The sequence below is a fragment of the Molossus molossus genome, unplaced genomic scaffold (assembly GCF_014108415.1).
Source record: "Molossus molossus isolate mMolMol1 unplaced genomic scaffold, mMolMol1.p scaffold_m16_p_1, whole genome shotgun sequence".
In the NCBI taxonomy this organism is placed as follows: Eukaryota; Metazoa; Chordata; class Mammalia; order Chiroptera; family Molossidae; genus Molossus; species Molossus molossus.
In genome coordinates this window covers 130,806,036-130,823,700 of record NW_023425344.1, presented here as the reverse complement: position 1 = coordinate 130,823,700, position 17,665 = coordinate 130,806,036, and the positions used below count along the sequence as shown (strand labels likewise).

The window sequence follows — 17,665 nt, the reverse complement described above, 5'->3', positions numbered from 1 at the left end:
TATTTAAAATTTATCTTTATTATTGAAAGTATTACAGATACCCCCCTCCACACTGCTCTCCCACCAATCTAGGCTTTCACCACACTATCGCCCACGTCCATGGGTTATGTATACGTGCATATAAGTTCTTTAGTTACTACCTTCCCTCACCCCTTCCCTCTGAGATTCCTCATTCTGTTACACGCTTATACTTTTAAAGCAAGGTGATATTTCTGTGTCATCCAAGTATATCACTTATCTTCCTAAGGGATAGACTGGTCTGATTATTAAAAATCTGCTTAGAGAGTTCTATGTATATGAAGTTTGAGCAATAGTCCATGAGCGTGGGTCCACAATGGAAATAAAAACAGTCCACTACATGTAGTATGAGAAACATTGGTCAAAATGAAAAAGAGAAAATAGATTGCTCAGGGCAGTTTTGTAAGGAACTTAAATTAGTTGTTAGTATAGCTTAATAATCTGTACTTGCAAGTGAAATTAAAAATTGAACACTAAATCTCTGAATGTAGTGAATTTAAGCCTTCATCTCTCCTGATAGTAGAAATGAGGCAAAAGATTCATTATCCACAAATGTGAATAAGAATTTCAAAGGAGTTCCTAGTCAGTGCTTCTGTCTGAGGAATTTGTTTTCCTTTTCACCCTTCTGGGCCTGGGAGATTCAACCATCTAGCAGAATCTTTTCGTTCCAGCAAGATTTCCAATTTTTTGTTTTTGTTTACCCTTTTTAATCTCCTTTCAGCATATTGTTGCACTTAGATCTTTGGAACTATTTTCATCCCTTACCCCCAAAATTAGATTCAGAGGCTTATAAGATATCCCAAATAGGAAAATAGTTTTAAATTAAGTGAGCATCTAAAATTTTATTTTAAGATCTCTCTCTTTTTTTTTTTTTTCCACATTTTAAGCCTGATTCCCTGATACAAGATATTACATTGAATTATTTGTGAAATCTGGAGAGCTTTTTACTAGTAACTATAATCAAGGCATAATGTGTCAGCTAAAGCATTATTTTAATGATATAGGGTAATCATAAATTCTAAATTTACTGCCTTTTTTCTTATTGTGGTTTTTGCTCTACATTACATGGTTGTTTATACTCTGAAATGAAATGTTACATATATATGTATATATATATATATACACAGTGTTCAGGTTTTTTTTTGAGGACTGATTCTACTTTGTAGAATTTGAGGTCAAATGGAATCAACTACTTTATAACAGTTCTGATTCTAGTGGCCTTACATTTTTTATTAAAATATGCATATATATATATATATATATATATATATACACACACACACACACATACACACACACACACACACACACACACAGTCCTTTGTCAATATTATTGATTTACCTGTTACTGATTTCAACATTTCTTCTTTTTCTCCCTAATTTATCAAATTTGGAAAGAGTTAGAAAACAGTTGGAATAAATCAATCTCTGTTTTTTAATAGTCTATAAGTTACAGAAAAGTAAATTAATAGTATTCAGTTTTTCTTGTAAAATTTTGTGTTTTTAAGACTGAAAAATGTATATAGTCACTTAAATATGAAAATCATACTGATACATGTTATCTTCTGATTTCAGTGTAATATTATGGTAATGATTTACTTTATTTAGGCAAAATTATAGATATAGATAACCATATTATCACTTAGTTTATATAGACCTACTTTTCAAAAGATGAAATATAATTAATATTAAAATATTAAGGCATATTACATTTTATCTAAATATTCTATTCTTATATTTGATATTTGATAATGTATTTTTAAGGTATAATGTGTGATTTCCTGATCTTAAAATATTTCATTTCTTTTCTGAAGTTTGGGTTATAATATTTTTATAGCATTTTCTCATAAATATTTTATGATATAGCATTTTAAATATTTACTATGTGATTAAAGGTTGATATTGTTAATGTTTTTATATAATATTTTCAGATTTCTCAGATCATTTATAGGCTTCTAATTGTTTCTTTGAATTTTATTTATTGATTGATTTTTTAAAGAGAGAGAGAGAGAGAGAAACATCAATTTATTTTTCCACTGATTTGTGCATTAGTTGGTTGATTCTTGTATGTGCCCTGACCCAGGATTAAACCCAAAACCTTGGTGTATCAGTCTCAACACTTGAACCAAGTGAGCTACGCGGCCAGGGCTAATTGTTTTATGCAAGTTTTGACCTTGAGAAGTTTGACCAACTGGTTACTATTCTATTTATCACATTTTTTAAGTACTTACTATGTACCAGAAACAAGTTGAGGCTCTGTAAATAATTTTTTAAAAAACAAAGAAGAAACAAAAATCTATTTCCCCTGGGAGCTTACATTCCAGAAGGTTGCTTCATATATGATTCTGTGACATTTCACAAAACTCAAAGGGCTTTCTGTTGTGAAGAAATGGATATATTCAGTATTTGGAAATTTAGAGATTTATCAAGAGAAAGGACAAAATTTCTTCTAGCTTGTTTAACTCATTGCTTTTTAATGAGTTTAGCTTTACTAGTTTTTTATGGAATTTAAAACTGATAATTTGGCACCCCAAAATTTGTCTATATTTTTCTCAACTTTCCAACTGATAGTTCAGTGCTGGGATAGAAGTTGAACTAGTTAGTCACTTTAGATTTTGGGCTTAAGAAATAATATTTGAAGCATACAGTATTATTTTAGGAAGATAAGTATTTTTTGAAAGAAGAGAATGTGATTTTTGAATACTCATGATTTTATCTAATTTATTTTCTTCAGAATTTACTTTCTGTAATATGGATAGATAAACTTGAACCAAATGGTATAATCTCAGTATAATATTTTACTCTTCTCTCCTCCTTCAGGAAAATCTTAAACTTCCACCACAAGAAGATTAAAAAGAGGTTCCTCCTGCACCAAGAAAGATCTGCAGATCTTTTTCAGTGTTCTTGGAGGTGTGGGGTGTGAGAACTTGATCAGTTTGTGTCAACCACCTTGTTCTCTAAAGGTAAGCACAATGTAGTGAGTGCATACTCATGGGCCCAAGCTCCTAATGCAGGACTGGTTTTGGAATGCTCCATGGAGGGATTGAGACCATCAGACTTTCTCACAGAAGGGGCCTAGGCAGCCACTTGTGGGCAAAGACATCACATACATCTATCAAGAGATGGTTTTCATTGTTTAGAAGTGAAGCATGTCCTTGAGATGTATGGATGTTTTTGTTTTGTTTTGTTTTAATACCAGTTATCATAAAACTTATCTTTTAGTTCAGTGTGCATCTTAAATAAATTTAGTAAATTCTGTGGTTAATTCCTCATCAATTTGCATTCAAGAATTTTGAAACAGTGACAGCATTTAAGCAGTTTGGTGACTTAGCTTAAATTGATATAACTAGCTTTGAAGAATTGCTTTTCATGATCTTTTTGAAGCTGTTTCTAACCTTAACTTCAAAGTAAGTCTATCAAACCATTTTAAATCTGTATTAGGCTTCAGAAAGTATAGAAACAAAGGCCTTTTTAATCTTAACTAAGTATATGGTGATAAAATTCCTTATGCCAGATCCTAATAGGAAAAAAAAAAAAAATCACTTAAAATCAGCAGCTTTTTTCCTGTCTTGCAACTTTTTCCTGTCTTCAGGAAATGAGGAATGTATATATTGATTCCACCAGAGAAACCCCAATGAAGGATAAATTAATGTCTCAACTTTACTTTTGAACTCTAACATCAGAAAACGTTATTGTTGTTTTGTACAATTTATTGACACCTCTCAAAATGACCAATTCTAACTTAAATTATCATTTGGTTATTTATTGACTATGAAATACAGGATTTTGAAAATGTCATCAATATTAAAAGTAGGTTAGTGTTAGTTAAGAATAACTTTGGCTGTTACCAAGAGACTAAATGTCAAACAAAATGTTTCAGATTATAATCACCACCACAATACTGTGGTATTGACAATGAGGACTTAAAGTGCTCATGAAGAAATTAAATCTTTTCAACTGCTCTTGGAATCTTTAGTTCTACAAGATGTGAAATTCTTATGAAAAATTAAATTTTGGAGAAATCTGATTTTTGTCTGGCAGCCCTCTCTTTGTTAAAGATAAATTTTGCCTTTTCAAAACAGTTGTTCTTCCAATATTTGTATAACAAAAGATGTTAAGGAGTGAAAAACCCTTTATGCTTACTGTTGGAATGAGAAAAACTATAACCTTTCTTGAAAAAACCTTGAGAACCAATTTACTTTTTTGTATGTTAATAGTTGGGGAGTTAGAACTAGTCTTGCTTATTGTAACTTCAGACAACTTTAAAAGAATTAAATCTTCAAAGTAGAGATGATATAAGTTATATTAGTGAAGACATAATTAGAAATATTTAGAAATAATTGCTCTATGTAATTTTTGAATTTTTATTTGTCAGAGCATGTTAAGTATTTTTAATCTTTACAATAGCATGAAACAGAATGGATGAATGCCTTTACTCTTTCAGCCATTTGAAAAGAAAATTTGAATCAAAAGCTAAACCTACTGAAAATGTAAAGGGTGGTATAAAAATAACTAAACAGATTATTTCTTACCTAAGCTAAAGCTTTATTATAAATGAATAGTTTTAAACTAAAAACCCTGCCCCTTTTAAAAATGATTTTTGTCTTACAATAGTATTAGCAACGTATTTTGTAAAAAGAAAAAAATATTTCACCATTCTAAAAGTAGTATTGTCATTTAAATCTGTTATGTAGCATGAATATATAAAATAGGGACCACTGGTATCTAAAATATCAAAAATGAGATCTTTCCCAACAATTCTTATTGATAACTTGTATCACCTCAACTTATAGTTGGCAACAAAATATTGTTCTGTGGTTTTGATAATATATTGGAGTGAAAACCCAACATAATGGTACTGAAGGAGTTTTCCATTGGAACTAGTATCTGGGAGATTTGTTTTAAATATATATACCTAGACATATTATTTTTATTTATTTATTTATTTATTTATTTATTTATTTATTTATTTATTTATTACATGCCCCTAGCGGGAACCGAACCTGGGACTCTCTGGTCCGCAGGCCAGTGCTTCAGCTGCTGAGCCAAATTGGCCAGGGCGTTTTTTTTTTTTTTTGGATTGCTTGTTTATTTTTAAAGGATTGTAGCCAATCCATGGAAACAGTCCCTACTAGGAATTAGTTTTGTTTGTGTGCTCATTTTTCTTACCTACTCTTAATAGCTAGAGGGAGTTGAGAGAGGCAACCCTGTGTTTACCAATATTGATTATTTTTGGGAAGGAATGGTGAAATTCCAGCCCAACACCCTCCTTATAGCCATGTAACCAGCACTGTCCAGTAAAAATATAATGCAAGCCATATACAAGCTCCATATGTAATTTTAATGTTCTTTTGTAGCCATGTTAAAAAAGTAAAAAGAAACAGGAAAAATTAGTTTTAATTATATTTTCTTTAACCTAATATATGTAAATATTATTTCAACATATAATTAGTATAAAAATTTATGAAATGTTTTACTTTTTTTCATACTGAGCATTCAAAATCTGGTGTATATTTCACTCTTAGAGAGCATTTCATATCGGACTAACCAACCACATTTTAAGTGTTGATAGCCACATGTGGCTAGTTAGCTACCTTATTAGACAGTGCAGATATAGACCAAGAGTGGAACTTTGAACTCCCCTGGTTTAGAGTGTCCAGATTTAGCAGAGGACATAACAAAACAAAAAACAATAAAAACAAAATGCTGGGATGCCCAGTTTCATTTGAATTTCAGTTGTATAAATAATAGTTGAGTGTGATTATGTTTCATGCTATATTTGGGACATACTTATAAAAATTGTTTCACACAGATTCAACTGATTGTTTTGCATTAATATCTGGCAATTCTACCCTGGAAACTTGAACCAGAAGATAAAGAATCTCTTCCTCTGAGGAAGGATGTTGATAACCCTCTGAAAATCAATATGCAAACCAGAAACTGTGGCCCATTTCTTCCTAAATCCCTAAGATGTTTAAGATAGAAGAAAGGGCTTATAAAACAGGGACGCAGTTCTTACATATTTAAACATTTTAAATCTAAATCATTATTTTAATATGTAAAGCTAATGAAATTTTATAAGTTAAGTGAATTTATAAAATATAAATTGTCTAGTAGCACATTATTAGGATCACATTTCATAAAAAACAATTCAGGTTTGGTTTTCAGGATCCTGGCTATTTCATGTTATTTTCCTGCCATTGGTTACCAGTACCGCTGTCACATAACTTTCTAGTTGGAAAGCATTAACACAAAATAATTATATTGCTGAATGCCAGGGTAAGGCTTACTTTACAAGTATTTAAGTACTTGTAATTCTTTGCTCTGGTGTTGACCGTTGGATCCTGACCCAGTCATCAGCCATTCAGTGCTTATACCAGTGTGTCTAATTCCTCCTAAGGGCTCTTTTACAGATAAATAACTTTCCATTCTTATTCTTTTAACATTTTTTTAATGTTCAAATTTTAGTATCATTTTTGAAGCATGTAACAACTTATTTAGTAGTGGTTTTATCACTCTTAAGCTTTAGAGAAGAGACCATTTATAATTCGTGTTCTCTAAGGACAGTAATTACACCAGCTCCACACTCCTTCTCAGGGAAAACACTTACCTTCACCAGATGAATGACTGACTATAGGTGACAGCTCTACTTCATTACTATATAGGTAGGTAGATCCAGCTGCCTGTGTGGTTTGGCAGTTTAGCAGTTCAGTTTAAGCCATGGCGCATTCCAAATCCATTCATGCTTAGGAGAATGTACCCAAGAGTGTGGATATGTTTATAATTACTGCATTTCCTTCAGAGAACAAGAATTACAGGTAAGTTTTTATTTTTTGGCAGTGATCCAACAATTATTTTTAAATAAGAAATGTAAGAATCTGAAAGTATTTCCTCTTTTTCAAAACAGTCACCTAAAAGTTCTCAAATATATCCTACATTAAATAGTATTTTTCTCCCTCATTTTAATAAGGAATTGAACTTGGTTGTAGTGGTGGGGTTGGGAGAAGACAACTTATTGTCATTTATAAGCTGTGACTATCACATATTTCATGTCTATAAATACCTTAGGTTTATGTAATAAGAATCTTAATTTGCCTAACTTCTAATATCTAAGGTATGAATTATTTTGTCAAATTATCACTTACATCTATATATAGATAAGGTGTTCAGCCTTTCCAAGTTAATATCTTTAACTGCAAAGAGTAAATTAATGGCTTATTTGGGTTTTCACTTTTATTTGGAAAACTTCCTTTTGTTTAAAAGCTTTTTAAAACTTGTTTAAAAGTTTAAAGGCTTTTAAACTTATTTCTGAAACCAAAATTTAAAGCGACAAAGTACTTCATTTATACTCTAGCCTCTTTTTTTCCTAGTGATATTTGGATGAGCTTCACAGGGTCTCTGAATCCCCTGAAATTGTAATCAAGTTTTGTACGTATGTAATTTTTGCTGTGAACAGTGTCCATAATTTTTATATTCTTGAAGGATTTTATAACAGAAGAGTTGGTGAACCACCACTGATCAAGTCTAATGTAATTATTTTTCTGACAGAGAAACTGAATTTCAAAGAATATTAGTTATATTTAACTAATATTTGCTAATCTTATAACTAATAAATATTATATTGTTAGTTGTATTTATTGGAAGTTAATACTTGTAAACACTAACGTTTATTTCTAAAAAGCATTGTATGTATACTTAGAAGGAAAAGATTTTAACTTGAATTAATTAAACTTGAGAATACCAGCCTAAATGGGAGCAGTAAATTTGCTAATAGTTTCTTCTTGTCTACTTTTTCCCAGATGGTACATAAAATAATGGCCTCTTAATAAAGTATAAAATAGTGGTAAATTCTTCAGATGGATTAGAAAAGAATTATCTATTACAGTTTACACCCTATTTTTCTCTATTTAAAAACCACCTCCAAAAAGAATAACTAAAACCCAAGAAAATAGGTGAATAATGTTATTTTTGTTATTTTCAGAGTATTAGAAAAACAGTTAAATTGCCTGTTAATAAACATTTCACTAGACATTGTTGGGATGCCTTCTGGTTCTGACCCCTCGTTAAAGAAATTCTTCAGTAGATTGTACATGTTTCAATTTGTTTTTAAATGATAAGTATTTTAAGATCATTCTTTTTTATTATAAGATTATTGTAATATTACAGTACTGCTTTAGAAGTGATAAGTAAGCAAATTCTATATTAAGGAAACTAATAATTTCTTTCTCAAAATAAAGGAAACATTTTTCTTTTACTGGTAATAGCCAGTAAAGTCTGCCTAATTGAAGATTTAATTAATTTATGTAAGAGTATAAGTAAATTTGAGGAGTAATACACAAAAAGTAATTATTTCCCAAAAGAAATTTAAAAAATGAGACAACTACCTATATTTTTTATTTAAATTTAATTCTGTGTAGTAAAAAGCTCATTATAGAAAATGGCATTGATTTCCAAAAGAGATTATAGTTTTGTTTCTTTTCTCTTTTGGCATTATCACTCACGGTGATTATCACTGATGTTCTTCTGCCTTTTAAAAGTAAGCCAGATATTGTTTTCTATCCAGGAAGAATGGATTGTGAATGCCACTCATTAGGTCCCTGTGTTACTTTCCAGGGGTAATTTTAATAAAAACCTCTAATTTTACTATTAATTCATAAAGTTATTTTGTTTTTAAAATAGAAAAGCTTAAATTCTTCATAGGAGCATTTGCAGATATTTATAAATTGATTTTTTAAAGTTGAGTTAAACAGATGTTAAATGTTCTTTTTTTTTTTTTTTTTATCCTCACCCGAGGACATTTTTTGTTCAGATAGAGTAGGAGGGAGAGAGAGAGAGAGAAACATCGAAGTGAAAGGGACACATCGAGTGGCTGCCACCCGCACGACCCAACCAGGGCCGGGGACAAACTGCAACCAAGGTACGTGCCCTTAGCGGGAACCGAACCGGGGTCTCTCGGAACCGCAGGCTGATGCTCTAACCGCTGAGCCAAACCGGCCAGGGCTGTTCTTTATGCAAACTGTAACAATTTACCTAACTCAGTCAATTTACTGAATAAATGGTAGAGTCTTGGTTTTCATGGCAGATTAAAAATAACCAAGCCTCTGAATGTAGAGACATAGAAATTTATTTGTGATCAATTTTATTTCAGAATTGTTTAAAATAGAGCTTTTTAAATAAAGTTTCAAGTAAGAACTATTAAAAGTGACTTCTGTGTGCCTATGTACATGAATGGTTTCTGTCTGTGTATAAACAATTCAGCATTTAACTCTATTTCATTTAAGTTCATGTATCAAACCTTTTTCTTTTAGCAATTTCACTGCTTATACTGTAATACATAGACTTTGAAACTTTGCCATAACTTCCTGCCATGTTTTAGTATGGGAAATATATGTATTCAATCAGTCATCAAATATATAGATAACTATGCAAATAGTGGTAAATAAAACACATTTCCTGTCCTCCTAGAATTTATTGTATGTTGAAAATGTGTGATAGAGCAGTGTAAAGGGAAGATTGAGGGTATTCCTAACCAAATCTGGGGCTCAGAGACACCTTTGTTGCATAACTGAAATTTTAACTGAACCCCAGGGCATTACTATGAGTTAGTCAAACAAAATGGGAAGGGAGAATAAGCATGTATATAAAAGCCTAAAAGCCCTGAAGGAAGGAAGACATATTTAAGACAAAAGACTGGAGAGATGGGAAGATGGAAAGATGAGACTGCATGGTAAAATATTTCTTATGTCATTAGCTATTTGGCCTTTGGCCTTTAGTTAAGAGCAGTGGAAGACATTCATTGAACATTATTATATTTGTATATTTTTCTAAAACTAATATATTTTTTTCTAATATATGTACATCTAAAAAATTAGCATATTGTGAATTTTCACAAGCTGAATACACCTGTGTGACCATCACCCAGATGAAGAAACAGAACATTATCAGCTTTCCAAAGGTTTCCTCTCATCTTTCCTTTCAGTCAGTCTTGCCCCATACCCACCCTCTAAGTGAACTCTCATGCAACTTCTTACTGCTTAGATGATATTGCCCGTGTTGTATTTTATGTAAATGGGAGCTTATTTGAGTGAAAGAAGCCAGACACAACGTGATTATAAGATTTGTCCATATTATTGAGCATGGTTGCTGGTCATGCTCATGGCTGTGTAATGTTCTGTCATAGGAATGTACCATGGATTTATATTTTTCTGACATTTCCGTATCTGATGTGAAGTCAGTTAAGCCTCAGAGTAAGTCTGGGAGAGCGATGATGGGATTTGAGTAAGTGTGGTGACAGTGAGGATGAAGAGAAGTGGGCATATTAGAGGGAAATTTATGAGTTAGAATTTATAGGACACAGGATTAATTAGCTGAGGGAATGAGGAATACAGAAATAGCAAGGGTAAAGCAACAGGTTTCTGACTGGGCAGAAGTGGATGGGATGCCCTTTATTAAGTCCAAATACTGGAGAGGAATGGCTTATTGTTTGAGTTTTAGTAATAGAGGGGGATAATTAATTCAATATGTGATATATTTGAAGTACTTGTTAAACATTGCATAGGTTGCTTTATACAACTAAATAACTGTTAACTGAATGAATGCATGACTTCGCATTCATTTATAACAGTGTGATAACAAAGAGCTCCTTTACTATGGAAAGCTGTAAATCTTGTTTTTCTTCTCACTGTCTGTTCTTCACCTCTAAATCTTACCACATAATCTTTTTCTAAATGTTTGTCGGAGTGGTCACATCCTATGTTTTTTCTTTATGTGTATACACATACACATGCACACATATGGTGAGGAAAAAGTAGGTTTATAGTTCCTATGGAAAATAATTTAATAATTAATAAATAATACAAGAATAAACTCTGTTTCACATACAACTGTAAACCTACCTTTGCTCCTCCTTATATAGTGTACTTCCTCTGAAGTAGTGCTAACTTTATATGCAAGCAGAGTTGCTTTCCTATATGTATGATATACTTTATACTTTAAAAATTATCATCATTATAATCTTTCCTTTAATTAGCACAATAACTACACCTTAAATTTACTTAATTTATTTGAAATGATTACCCTCGTTACATGGCAAGACCTAAAGTGACTAAAATAAATGTTTATTACATTTGGTAGGGGAAAGGAAGGAAAGATAATAATGAGTTAAAACCTGCAAGCCTGAGCACAGCCTAGGCAGCACGCCCCAGGGAGACCCTGGGTGTCAGAGAGCAGGACGAAAGTACCTCCTTTAAAAGGTGCCAGAGGGATGGGATTGGAACTGTGAACAAGGAACTTCTCCTACTTTACAGTGCTGCCTGGGACTGGTGCTACCCTTGGGAAATTTTATGGGAAGAGAAATAATAGGTATAGCGCTGAATAAAACAAATGCCTAGGACATAGAAGAATACTAAACAGACTTAGCAGTTTACCCGGTTTATGCCAATCAGTTATGATTCAAAATGTGGTCTAAATACACCACAAAATTCTAACTAAAGTCAAAGCAGTTTATCATGTCCATGGAAAAAAAACTGAGCAATTGTGTTCATGATTTTAAGTTAATAGAGTTTTATCCACGTTTGGCTCTGTCACTTACCAGATAGTACAGTTTTTTCCCGTTAAATATTTTATTTTGTGGAGTTTTTGTCTCATATTTTTGCCTATAATGGACATTGACATAGTGAAATCAGACCAGTACTTTCAGAAACCGTTTAAGTTAATTCATTTATTTAACATATACTTATGAAATGTACCTCGTATTTATAATAGTGTTATAGCCTAAGGTGATGATGCAAAGAAGTAGTTCTGCCTTTTGTTACTCTCACTCTAATTGGGAGACTCAGAATATACAAAAACATTATGATAATATAAATTATTGTAGGAGTAACTGATTAAATAGTGTTGAAAAAGCAGGGACTCAAGGGGAAAGAACTTATGGTCTATGATATCAGAAGAAATTATGGAGGTGGTGGAATTTAATTTGGGTCTTGATGGACAGGTAGGACTTGAATAAATTTGGCAAGATCACTGTAGACAGGGGTAACATCATGAGAACAAGTGAAGAAAAAAATATGGCATATACTGGACACAGTGAGAAATAAGTCATACTATAGCAGAAAGCATAACCCGTTGTGTGGAGAGAAATTTCATTAAGGTTTGACTATGTGTAAACTTTGATTTATTCATAATTCACTAGACATAAGAGCATGGATTATCATTTTCATTTTTAAATTATCTGTACATATAGTTTTACTTTACTTGTCATAATGTAATTATTTAGCTTTTTATCTTTATAGAAACCTTATATGAAATTACTGAAGGAGTGAACATGCTTGTGATTTTTAAGTTCAGAGAATCTTCACATAGGACCCTTAGATTATCTTCAGAGAGCCTTAGTCTCTCTGAAATTAAGGCTTAAAGTCTGGATGTATATTTTTTCTGGAGAAAGAGTCCATTGTCTTTATCAGAGTCTTAATTAATGGATATGACAATCCAAAAGAACTTCATAAAACAGCTCTTATTCTCTTGACTTAAAATATTTTTTTAATCTAGCTCCTTTGTGTATGTGTTTTTAATATAGGGGATAAAAATATCCCTATATTTTATAATGTTCTAATGCGTTCTCTTTCTCTCACTGGTACAGTATTTAAGAGTTAATCACGAAACATGTATCAATTGGATTATGTAACCAGAGATAGTGTCTTTTTTTTTTTAATGAATTCCATGGCTTTCAGTAAAAGAATATACCATATTGCTTTTTTGCTGGGTATGGTACTTTAAGTAGAAATTTCTTTTCTATTTTTGGACAGACATATATCTCCTTGCTACAGAATATAAAACATTTTAAATAAATATCCAACTTCAATCCTGAAATATGTATGATTCACCTGAATCATGTTTAATTTTTTTATACAACTGTTTAAAGCAGGAGTGAACAAATTATATGGCCCATGGGGATAAGTCTAGTTCTAGGCCTGTTTTTGTATTGCCAATAAGGTAAGAATTGTTTTGACATTTAAAACTGGAAATTGTAAAGAAGATAAAGATATGCAATAGAGACTGTACGTGGCCCTCAAAGCCTAAAATATTTACTGTCTGCTCTTGTTTTTTTGTTTTGTTTGTTTGTTTTTGCCAACCCTTAGTGTAAAATAGTTGTTTTTAAACTCTCCCAAATACATGCTATTCTACCAGATGATGTATTGCTTGTGGATCGATATTTTTGAAGTTGGGCATATATTTGTTTAATTCTAGAAAAGTCGACTAGGTAAAATAGTCTGTTTTTCATTCTGAGTATTCAGCTAATTGTTCAGATTCTGGAGTTGGACGTGTACGAGAAAAATGCAAAATTAGTGATCCATTTCAAATATCTATGTGAATGTAAAAGTAGATTTTCTTCTTCATGAATAAATGATGTAGCAACCACAATACAGATCTGTTGATGAATATTAAAATATAGTCTTTAATCTTTACTTTTGACGATACCTCCTACCTAAAAAAGTATATGATAGCCCTGGCTGGTTTGGCTCAGCGGTTAGAGCGTTGGCCTGTGGTCCAGAGAGACCTGAGTTCGGTTCCCGCTAAGGGTGCATACCTCGGTTGCAGTTTGTCCCTGGCCCTGGTTGGTCATGCAGGTGGCAGCCACTCAATGTGTCCCTTTCACGTTGATGTTTCTCTCTCTCTCTCTTCCTCTCTCCCCTCCCACTCTATCTGAACAAAAAATGGAAAAGAATGTCCTCTGGTGAGGATAAAAAATATATATATATGATATAAAGGCAAAAGAAAATATACATTTAACTAATAAAGTGCTGGGCAAGGCAGTTGCTAAAATGTATGTTATTCATGTGTTTGTTCAATATTTATACTTACTTTTGGAACCGTTAAATATATTTTTACTTTTTATATATATATACTTTTTATTGATTTTAGAAAGAGAGGAAGGGAGAGGGAGAGACAGATAAAAACATCAATGAGAGAGAACATCAATTGGCCACTTCCTGCATGCCCCCCACTGAGGATTTTAGCCTACAACTTGGGCATGTGTCCTGACCTGGAATCAAACCTGTGACCTCTTGGTGCATGGGTCACCATTCAACCACTGAGCCACATTGGCTGGGCTACTTTTTATATTATTATTAATGGTTATGATACTGGGATTCTAATTTTCAGATAAATATTGAAATACATTTATTAACAAAATTATTATGTCATAATTTATAAATCTCAAAAAATTTTGGCAATTCTGACTTCATTCTCCTGTATCTTTAATTTTTTCTTCACTACTAACTAGATCATTTCCATCAACATACAGATAATACTGTTTTTTTCTCCCATCGTAGAAAAACGTTCTTGTTCCCAATTCTCTCTTTAGTTACTGCCCTCCATCTTTCCATTTATAACTAATCTCTCTGAAAGAGTTTTCTGTACTTTCTAAATCCGGTTTCTGTAAGCCCTGCCACTGCATCAGAATTGCCCTTGTTACTGGCCCTTGGGCTGGCCACTTCTCAGTCCTCATCTTACTTGGCCTGGCAGCAGCATTGAATACTTTCTTTATTTGGCTTTCAGATACTACACTCTTAGTTTTTCCTCCTACCTCTCTGCTGCTACTTGCAATCTCCTTTGTTGATTCCTTCTCACTTCTCCAACCTTTAAATTGGGAATGCTCCAACATTTGGAATTTGGACCTCTCTGTCCGTTAATATTTACTCTAACCTCAGTCACTTTATCCAGTACCATAGCTTTACATGTCCATTCATTTGGTGATGAGCAGCAGTCATTTAGTGTTCTCAGAATGTAATATAGTAAATTAAACTCCTTAACTTCCCCCACCAAAACTTCCTTCTCAGCTTTCCCTTTTTCAGTAAATAGCAATTGCATTCTTTTGATCAGCAGTGGTGTTACCCTTGATACCTAGAGTTCTTCTCCCCACATCTGAAAATTCCCCACATCTCTGTCACCATATTGTCTTGTCTATACACTTAAAATATATCTAAAATTCAATCACCCTCTCTACTGCTATATCTCTGATCAAGTCACTTTCATGTCTTACTTGTTTTATTGCAAAAGGCTCCTATAATTGGTCATTCTGTTTCTGTTGATTTACTTCAGTCCATTCTTTATATAGCAAGTAGAGTAATTATATTAAAAGTAAATCATATTATGCCACTCCCCACTGACTTCTCATCTCAATCAGAATAAAAGCCTAAATCCTAGAAAAATGGCTGTATCCAGTGGACCTGTTATTCTCCCCTCACTCATTCTGCTCTAGTCATACTGCTTCTTTGCTGTTCTTGGAACATGTCAAATTCTGGCTTCAGAGGTTTTCCACCGGCTCTTTTTCCGCCTGCAACACTTTCCCCCTATTATCTGCATAGCTCATTCTTTCATCAATTTGGGATTTTTACTTAAATATCAACGTAGGCTCTCTTTAGCCACACAATCTAAAATTGCAAATTTTCTGCAAACAACCCCCGTTCTCCTTTCTCCATTATGTTTCTCTTCTTGAGGTCTTTAGTACCATCTACCATCCCATTTATTTTACTTTTCCTATTTATTTTCTGGAATGTAAAGGCAAGAATTTTGTTTGGTTTGTTCAGTGCTCTATCCTTAGCACACAGACATACAGTGCCTGGCTCATGTGAAACACTCAGATGATATTTGCTGAATGGATAAATGCAGGTTTTTTTGTTGTTGTTGTTTTTGGTTTTTTTTTAATAGTCTAGGCATTTTGAGAGTTATTGGGTTATTTAGTAAGCACTCATATATTTCACTAAACAACATGCCTGGAAACTAAAATTAGAAATACTTTTTTTTGCCACCAAGTATTGCAGCCTTTATTGAAAATACAACACAAGTTGGCAAGCCTTCTGAGACAACGGGTGGACAGCATTCCTCTTTCAAGGGCCTCATTTATTTACATCAAATTTAACATTGTTAGCAGTTTACAGTCAGACAGCAGGGTGAGAGAATTAAATTAGAAAACAAAACACTTGAAAATATATTACAATAATAAGAACAAACAGCTGACAATACTGGCAGCATGTCCCATGACTGATGTGTTTTCAGTTAAACCCTGTGTTGTCATACTATGTCCCCTTAGCAACTCACAGTGACGGACCCTCCAGACCTCACCCTCTGTGCATCTACCATACACATAACTGCAGAGTGTGACCTTTAGTATAAATGTTAATCAAGTTTTAAAGTATCTGCAGCATATGTTTTAGACGAAATGTTATCAAACCACCAAAAAATATTTAAACTTATTTCTGCCAACTTAACATAAAACCAGGGTTCCTCCACTGATAGTAGGGTCTGCCCAAGAGATAGGATTCTGAGCATGGACTAACAACTCAGGCAACCTGTTTATGGCAAACACACCAACCAGGGCACAGGTTCTGTTCACCATACAGAATAATCTGATCTCTTACCCTTCCTATCATAGTGAGCCCAACAGCAGTGCATGGACATAACATGACCCCTCTGTACAGATCTGAGATGTGAGTATTTTCAAACATATGTCCTAAATAACTACAGGATGAGTACCACATACTGATATTATAACATAGAACTTGCTTCCTTGAACAGATCCTTGGTTTTAATCATTTACTTTTAAATTTTATGTGTGTAGTACTGAAAATAAATATTATTTGAAATTAAACTGATTACTGAGTATGCTAGAATGTGGATTTTTTAAATAATAATTTTGTCATTAAAAGTGTTGGTCACTAGTGCAATAGCCAAAAAACAATTTTTTTTTTTAGTTGTTAAAACTTTGTGTTTTGAAATAACTTAGATTTTCAGAAGAGTTGCAAAGCTATGTAGAGACTATATCCTTCAGGATCCTTTTATGTTTTATAAGTTTACAAGCTTCAAAAGGTATAAAACAAATACAAATTTGTTTTACCAATAAATCTTTTGTTGGGTTATTGCTTTCAAAATATTTTTTAAAAACCATCACATAATTACTATTTTTAAAATTTCTATATTTATTTTATTTTTTCTTCTTTATTTTTGTTCACACTATTATAGATGCCCCCTCGCCACCACTTTGGACTCCCCCCCTTACCTCCACTTCCCTATGGCCAACACCAAACTGTTGTCTGTGTCTGTGTGTCATGAATATATGTTATTTGGCTAATTCCTTCACCTTCTTTTATCCAGTCTTCCCTCACACCTTCCCTCTGACAGCTGTCAGTCTGTTCCATGTATCCATGCCTCTGTTACTATTTTGTTAATCAGTTTATTTTGTTCGATCCTTCATATAAGTGAGATCATATTTATTTATTTTCTGTCTTTGACTACCTTTGTAACTATTTTAAATAATTGTACTCATAGCATGCATTTTTGTTTACTAATTATGATCCATTTTTTTTATGTTTCATTGTCTTGTTTTATTTTTATTGAATTTATTAGAGTGACATTGGTTTGCAAAAATATACAGGTTTCAAGTGTACAACTCAATAAAACATCATCAGCACTGCATAGTACACCTGTTGCTCCAAGCAAAGTCTCTTTCCATCCCCATTTCCCTGCTTTTGCCCATCTTACCCTATCCCCCATCCCCCTTCCCTCTGGCTATCACCGTACTGTTGTCTGTGTCTGTGTGTTTACATATTTGCTTAATCTGTTCACCTCCTTTTATACAGTTTCCTCCCTA

General features: G+C 32.7%; 1 protein-coding gene across 14 annotated transcripts in view; it reads left to right on the top strand.

Moving 5' to 3' along the window:
• ZEB1 (zinc finger E-box binding homeobox 1) overlaps window positions 1-17,665 on the top strand; it is a 273,742-nt gene that overhangs the window by 86,758 nt on the left and 169,319 nt on the right. For 7 of the 14 annotated variants that reach the window (XR_004959538.1, XM_036262012.1, XM_036261978.1 and 4 more), the window contains one exon: window positions 2,839-2,981. The exons of 2 other annotated variants lie outside the window; for them this stretch is intronic. The gene's annotated coding sequence lies outside the window, so the exon portion shown is untranslated. Of the gene's footprint in view, window positions 1-2,838; window positions 2,982-6,683; window positions 6,703-7,388; window positions 7,408-7,817; window positions 7,923-10,198; window positions 10,266-16,450; window positions 16,506-17,665 lie in introns of those variants that run through there. 5 more of the 14 variants (XR_004959542.1, XR_004959540.1, XR_004959541.1 and 2 more) reach the window with 5 other exon arrangements.